Source organism: Tiliqua scincoides, chromosome 4, assembly GCF_035046505.1.
Source record: "Tiliqua scincoides isolate rTilSci1 chromosome 4, rTilSci1.hap2, whole genome shotgun sequence".
In the NCBI taxonomy this organism is placed as follows: domain Eukaryota; kingdom Metazoa; phylum Chordata; class Lepidosauria; order Squamata; family Scincidae; genus Tiliqua; species Tiliqua scincoides.
This window is the reverse complement of record NC_089824.1, coordinates 92301862-92309708: the sequence shown is the minus strand read 5'-3', so window position 1 is coordinate 92309708 and position 7847 is coordinate 92301862. Positions and strand designations below refer to the sequence as shown.

At 48.9% G+C, this 7847-nt stretch overlaps 1 pseudogene; it reads right to left on the bottom strand.

Annotated features, from left to right (window-relative positions):
- Positions 1–6742: 6742 nt before the first annotated feature.
- Positions 6743–6862, bottom strand: LOC136649941 (5S ribosomal RNA; annotated as a pseudogene).
- Positions 6863–7847: the final 985 nt, after the last annotated feature.

The window sequence follows — 7847 nt, the reverse complement described above, 5'->3', positions numbered from 1 at the left end:
CATGTAAGTGCAGGGCCCAGTACAGCCGCCCCAGTTGCCCTACCCGAGGGACAGCTCCGGCCAAGGGTGTGCTTCTGTGTCAACCCCGACTTCATCATGTTGTGCTTCATGGTCTTCTAAATCAGTACCTCCCAGTTGCTAGTTGAGTTGGCAGAGGACAGGTCCACAGACGTGACCATTATTTTTCTTGACTGGCTCCTTACTGGCCTTTTCTCTTTTTTTACTCCTTCAGCTTGATTTCCTGCAAATGGAAACTTTTTTCAGCCACTGTCTCACACTTTGTCCTTGCACTGTCTGCATAAGGACACAACTCCCCCAAACATAACCCCCCCCCCATTATGTTATCATACCTGAGGCTGGTGATTTGCACAAGGCTGGAGAGAGGCTCTTCTCTGGTGCATTCCATGACCTCCTGGCTCCGTACAAGGAGTGGAGAAGAGCTGCACAGCACCTTTGGGACTTTAACATCTCAAGGGCCCTGATTCAGGACCCTGAATGCCCTGATCTCCAGTCTTATTTCAGCCATGCTTCTCTGTTCAGTTCCAAAGTGCTCCTTCATATTCTCTCTCTGGCATCTCACTCACTACTATGGCCATGGTCTCATCATCTGGGCTGCACCCCAGGCTCTTCTGCTCTTGCAGCTCTTTATAATGGCCTTAAACAACTGCATACCATGCTCTGAAAATGGCAATTACTGCACTACTGGCTGGGCCAGCTTTAGGCCAACTGGACCCAATTGGGCTCCATGTCATGGCGGCGAGTGGACCACCCACAACCAGCACTTCAGTGTACCAGGACTGCAGGTAATCATCCATGCAGTAGCATCACATCTCAAGGCCAGTGTGGCAAATGGAACTGCCTGGTTGGAGGGCTCTCCCGCCCACTCTTGACTCCAGCTGGCTTGGAATCAGGGCACTCCAGAAGCAGTTGACCAGTGACGCAATGACATCATCACATCATCTACTTCCACTTGCCATGCTTCGCACCAGATGCCATCAGCCCCGGGTATGGCACTCTTCATAGTGAGTAGGGGGATCATGCAGTACGGGGGGTTGATGCCCACCCCGAGGGGCTTGCAAAAAATGTTTCACATTAGGTGGCACAACTCCGAAGGCTGGCCCTGGTGGCTGAGTTAGTAAGGATTTTCCTTGCTTTGTCTGGAATGGACCAAGCACCCTTCCTGGAGAAAGTGCTCTCAAGTCCTTCCTTGATGATCCTTTCCTCACCCCCCTGCAGCAGCCTGATCCTCCCCAGAGAGGGTGCAGCATGGAGCAGGAGAACCCATGAACAAAGCAGGGTGCTCAGGAATCTCCACGGAGGCAAATCCTCCCCCGGAAACTGTCCTGGGCTCAGTGGGTGAAGCCCCTGTGCCATGAGGTTCCATACAGGCATGGCACTCACATTTGCTCTGTAAGGTTTGTTACCTTGTCTGCTGCATAGGGCTGTGACTCCTGGCATCATCCCCACCGTGCAGACATGGAAGTAATTAGTGCTGACAAGATGACGTCACCACCTATTACTTCCAGGCAAGCAGCTGTTGATTCAGCTGCTTTTTTGCTGCACTCCACTCTCAGAGCACAGTGAAAATGCAGCCAGTTTCTTCAGACACTTAGAGGTAGAGGTGGCAGGTGCAATCTTGCTGCAGCTGTTATCTTGGATGACCTCATGGTTGCATCCCCTCATGTGATGGTCCGGGATGGAACCCAGTGTGGCCCGCCCCAGCCCATGGCTAACTACATCACTGCTTGTCTCCCCTGTAGAAAGACAGGCTCCAAGAAGGTGAACAGAGAGGAGATACAAGCAAGACAAAATGTGACCTGAAACAGATATATCCAGTACAGGACTCCTTCCCTGTCCATATCCTGGCACCGGCAAAGGGGCCAGAATGGGGAGTGCAGGTATATCCCTCCTCTTCGCAGACGTCAACAGGGCCACTTGGGAGAGCACCAGGGCAGGAGGGAGAGAAATTACCTGTGACTGAGTGTGATGGAAGAGACCAGGGCATCACACAGGGGTGGATTGTCCAGAGGGAGCCAGGAGTAGGATGGATGATGTGGCAAATGCCCTTGAAACTTCTCACAGTGAAGGGTGATCCCATCAGCAGGACACAGAGGGCAGCTCCTAACTCCATCGCTGGTGCATTTCAGCTGGTGGGGTCCAAGAGATGCTCAGAAAAGGCATGCCAAGTTGTTTTTCTGGAAGGCTCCCACCTCGTTCTGGTCTTTCCCATAACTCTGGCAAAGAAACACAGAGACTGAAACACCAAGATTCTCTCACTATCTCCCCCACCCCCATCCCCAAATGATAGAAATGGACCCAAATGGGACAGAGGGAAACTTCTGGGCTCTTGCTCTGATCAGAAACCTCGGGCCAACTGACCGTTGGTGAGGTCACACAAAGGAATGTCCTGAGGAGCATCCACAGCTGCATCCCGGCAACAGCCAATCAGATGCCTCTGGCCAGCACCTGAGCAAGTTCTCCTGTTGAGAGGCCTCCAACTGTTCTGGGTGGATCTCCCCCCTCCCCTTCTCTTTATTTTTCTTTGTTCTGTCCTCACGTTACACAGGCCTACACACATTTTGCTATCTGAAAAGTTAATCTATTCTTGAGTATATTTGGGGTGCTGAATCCAAAAATGTCATCTGTTTTGCCTGACTGGCTCCAGTGTGGGGGGTAAGGCATAGCCATCTTATGTGCTGATTCAAGCAACCTCTTTGTGAGGAAGACATGGCATCAGCTTCCTCACAAGTAAGTTGCTTGCATCAGAGAACATATTGTGGCTATGCCATACCCCCCAAACTAGAACCAATCAGGCAAAACTGATGACATTTTTGGATTCAGCACCCTCCAAATATCCTAGATTTGTTCAACACCATAAAAAGTGGGATTTTTTGGCATGTCTGTGTTATTGCTGGGGGAGGGATGGCTGCTCCTGCAGTGACCAATATTGGGGCATCGCAAGGGATCAACACTGAAGCTGGAGAAGGTTATGGCCAGGTTCCCTCCAGTCTCCCTAATGCCAGAACCCAAAGAAGGGAAATTAAAATTTTCCAAGCCCACAGCCCCTCCTCTTGACACACACACACACACAAAGCAATGTGTGGTTCAGCAGTGGTGTTTGAAACTTTGCCAAATATGGACTGGGTGTGACAAGGGAAGTAGCAAACCTGACTATCCTGTATCTGCATAGTAACAAGGGAAGTAGCAAACCTGTATCTGCATAGTAACAGAGTGTAACCACGTTTATGTAACCCCACCCAGAGTGTATATAAGCCAGCTAATGCCATTGTTCAGGGCCACACCCAGAGTTGCTTTGCAAGGTGTTGGTCCTCAGCGCTGCAGTAAATGGTTTTAACCTCCTCTGGTCATCCGACTCATTCTTTAACTTACGCCGTCAGGTAACATCCCAGCCTGTCAAGGGATACAGCAGCCTCAGACAAAGGCAGGGGGACAGGATTCCATCACCAACAGATCCTCCTTTCTGCCAGCATCCTACCTGCTAGCCAGCCTCCTCCAGACTGCCCTCATCACTGACTGGCCCGGGGTTATATGGAGCATCCCCACGCTCCATTTCTTCCTCCTGGCCAGGCTGCATAAGCCTGGCCCAACCTGACAGCCTACCAGGCCTCTGATCCTGTGAGTGCTCAACACCTCTGGAGCCTGCCAATGACGGCTCTAGTCCCCTGGGCCCAGGCATCAGTCGCCTGATCAGGCTTCTCCTTCAATCGCAGTGGGACCAGCGCAACTGCAATCAAAGAGGAAGGTGCTCCTTCGCAGCTTGTCTCCTTGGGGCTGGCCCTGCTGGTGAGGTGGGGAAGCCCTATGTTAGTGCTACAGCTCCCATGGAAAAGCCTACTGGGTGGGAGCTTGACTGTGTAAGGCAGGGGTGCTCAGTACGTCGATCGCGATCTACCGGTCGATCTTGAGGCAAAATGAGCTGATCGAGGAGCCCTGTCTCTCCAAACTGGCGTGGGAGAGGCAGCACTGCTGAGGTGAGGAGCGAGGTGAGCGGCCGTGGCCTCTGCATAGCCCTCCCCGGGGGTGCCTTGTTAGAGCCTCAGCTGCTGCGTCAGGGGCTGCTCTTATAATGCGGGGGCGTTCTGCGGCAGGACTGCCCTCTGCCTGGCCCCCTTTTGTGGAGGCAGAGAGCAGAGGCAAGGCTGGTCTGAGAAGGGGGGGAGGGCGCCTTACTAGAGCTGGAGCCATGTCGGGGGCTGCTCTTGGGCTGCACTACTAGGGCTGACTCCTGAGTAGACAGGCAGAGGAGCTGCTCTCAAGCTGCTCTCCTGTCCATGCATCCCTGGGATGAAGCCCTGTTGACTCTACTGGGGCTGACTTACCTTTCCCCTGTTTTTGCACTGGTAAGTATGGAGATCTGCCGCCCCCCCCAACTTCCATCTGTTGGTTCTGTGTGCAAGGGGTTTTGCACTGGTCTTACTGTGATGTCTATATAGAGATCTTCCCTCCCCCACACCTTTCCCCTGTTTTTGCACTGGTCTGTATAGAGATCTCCCCCCCCCCCACTTGTATTGGAATGGAGGAAGATCTGGTGAGGAGGTAGATGTGGTGTCAGCAGTGGCCCCTTTAAGGGTAAGGCCTGGGCATCCAGTAGAGTGTGCTGCACAGCTGCAGCCACTTGAAGGCAATAGGGCCCTCAGGGATATAAGAGCACCTGAGGCAGGAAGGGTTTGTGGGTTGTAGAAGGAGTGCAGGTTGACTTTGGAAGCTGATGTTGTGTTGTGCAATATTGGCTCATGCGGTTATGCAAGGTACACCAACATACATTGTACACATAAATGTTATATGTTATGATGGCGCGAACATTGTAAAAAACTCTGGTAGATTTCCGGGCCTTGCTGGGTTTCAAAGTAGCTCTCGAGCCAAAAAAAGTGTGAGCACCCCTCGTGTAAGGTGAGTGGGACCCCGAGCCAGATCCTGGATAGTTATATAATAAAGGACTATAGGGACTCTGGTCAAAATAACCACTAGCTTCATATGCCCTCATTAATGTATGCCAGCAGGCAAGGCAAATGGTTTCCCCAGAACCTCTTTGCACAAAATGGACAGTGAAGACCAAAATGGACAGTGAAGGGCCATGTTCAACTTTCCAGCGCCAATGAAGTCATGCCAATGGGGTGTGAGCTGCATCCTGCAGTGGGGAGGGCAGTCATGGAGGCTTCTTCAAGGGAAGGGAATGTTTGTTCCCTTACCTCAAGGCTGCACTGCAGCTGCATCAGTGCTGGAAAGCTGGATAGGACTAGGCCCTAACTAGCACACAGAACAAGTTTTTCAAAGGATACTGGTCAAACTTCAAAATCTTGTGTATGTGATCTCTGTCTTCCCCCGTGACATATCCTGGGCAGCAGAGGGAGAGTCTTTAGGTCCCCATGATGAACAAGAGCCTTGTTGCTTAAATGGAAGTTTGCTGCCAATGAGAGAAGATGAAGCCAAATAAGGACCACAAGTACATAGAGAGTTAATGCCCCTTTCTCCTATGTCATGATCGTGAACTACATTGGGTTCCCATGGCAATTATTTAAGGAATAAAAGATAAATATATCAGGGCCAATGACATTCTTAATGTATTGCTATTCCAATTCTTAATGTGACATGTAGTTTGGCCTTTATTTGGGCAGCTGATTTGCCATACATTCTAGTGGTTTAAAATGTATGTAGTATGAGAAGATATCTATGAACCTTACATGGTTATTGGGTTCCCTCTAAACCTCCAATCTTTGGAGATAAAAGAGGGCTGTCTCTTCACTGCTAGAAGGATCTTGTGTGGAGATGGATGTGGTGTATCCTCAATGGCGTGTCCTTCAAGCCAAATCTCCTCTTTGAAACCTCACTCTAGCCCTGAAGGTTCTTAGCCAGAACATGCAATTTTCCTCCAAGGAAGTGGACAAAAGAAATATGTCCCAAAAATCAAATTGTCCCCTTTTCAATACTGTTGATGGGCTGATCAGCTCTGAAAAGATCTTAGCAGGCAGAAGGAGGATTGAGCTCCCCTCTGAGCCTTCCCTAGGAATATTGCTGGTGAAAAACTCAAAAGGGCAGACCCTCAGGTTCCAATCCTCTTCATAAGACTTTCAGTAGCAGCAAAAAACCAGGCTGTACCACTACAGATCTATTTCTGCAGGGAAGAGGCAGGATCCACAGCAGACTGGATTGTGCCCACAGTATAAACATTTTGAACACCATGACCTCCAAATTAATTCAAAAAATTCATTCAAAAACAGTTTTGCAAAACTCTCGTTAATTTCAAAGAGGCTTGAACAGAACGTTGGCTCATATAGGTTTGTGCCCTATATGAACACAAAAAGCATATTTCCTTCCATTAACAGTATTCTGCAGCAAGCGAATGGGCCATTTGCTATCCGTGTGCAGGGAGCAAATGCAATAAATAAATTGTTAATTATATTCGTATTAGTGGCTCCAACCTTGCAGGGTAATTTTAGTCATGTAATTAATACTTAACAAGATAGCCAAGGGTTAGCTACTTCAAATTCACCAGGAAACAATGTGAACTGGCATTTATTAATCTGCCAGCTGATCTCTAATGAACGCCTTTGAAACCGTTTGGCTAAATAATGGTTACGTCATGTGTGTAATCACCTCATGTAGCTGATCTGAATTAATAAGGATTTCACAACAAGGAAATCTAGACAGATGTGCCATTCCTTTGATCTTAAACTCCAAAGTGGTTGGTTGGCAACCTTCAGTCTCGAAAGACTATGGTATAAGCCTACAGCACCCAGTATTTCCAGGCGGTCTCCCATCCAAGTACTAACCAGGCCTGACCCTGCTTAGCTTCCGAGATCAGACGAGATCAGGCATGTGCATGGAACTATCCCATGTAGGCTCCCCCATTCTCTGTAGCAACAGGGCATACACAAAGGGCATACACATGCCTACTGCTGTCCCTCTGCTAAATTGAATGGAGGATCCTACATATACAAGGATTGCATGCCCACACTGCAGTATACATAGATTTCTGGTCCAAAGCAAGAGGATTTTTTAAATAGCTTTGTTCTCATCAATTAACTATTCTTTGACTTTAATGGGTCCCCCCCCCCCAAATTCTTATTCTATTTACGGGATATTCTCCATTTGCACAAGGGGGTATGTGGCTTTCACAGATCTTCTGCAGATTACTGAATCCCCATTAAAAAAAATAAAAATCTGACTCTGAGAGTTGGGAGGCCCTCAGGAACAGATATTAGGGACTGCAGAGGGATCAGAAAATACCACCTCTCCCTCATTGGGCAGACCAAGATCCATGATCAGAAGAACTCAGGATATTACTAATTATCAGGAAATATTTTGATTTTATGTCGTTTTATTTTATTTTATGTCACGCCTTTGTTGAAATGCATGTCATACATTTGTTGAAAAGATCCAGATGAGTTCCCCTCCCCTTTCATAATGGGTCGTTAGTGAGGAAAAATTGATACCATTGTATCATACACTGTGGATAGGACATTGATATATATCACACAGCTGAGCAAAATCCTAACCCCTGGGGACTGGGGGATAAGAATAGGCCCTCAGTTTGACTGCACTTGTCATAAGAGGTGACTAAACAGCCACTGGGTAGATGGGACTCGATAGCCTGGGAAGGCAGCTCATCTGAAAGAAGGAAAACTCCGATCCCAAACCTCCACTACCTTGTGCTACATCCAGTTATGGAAAAGGCTTCAGGAGTCAACCTCAAGGCAAAATCCGGAGCCGGAGTCCCTGAGGCAGTTCATGGCTGAACACAGTCACATTCTGGCAACTCCTGCGACATTGCTGGAACCAACCGTATTGGCTTCTGCCTTTCCATTGGACCATTTCAGTAATGTGGA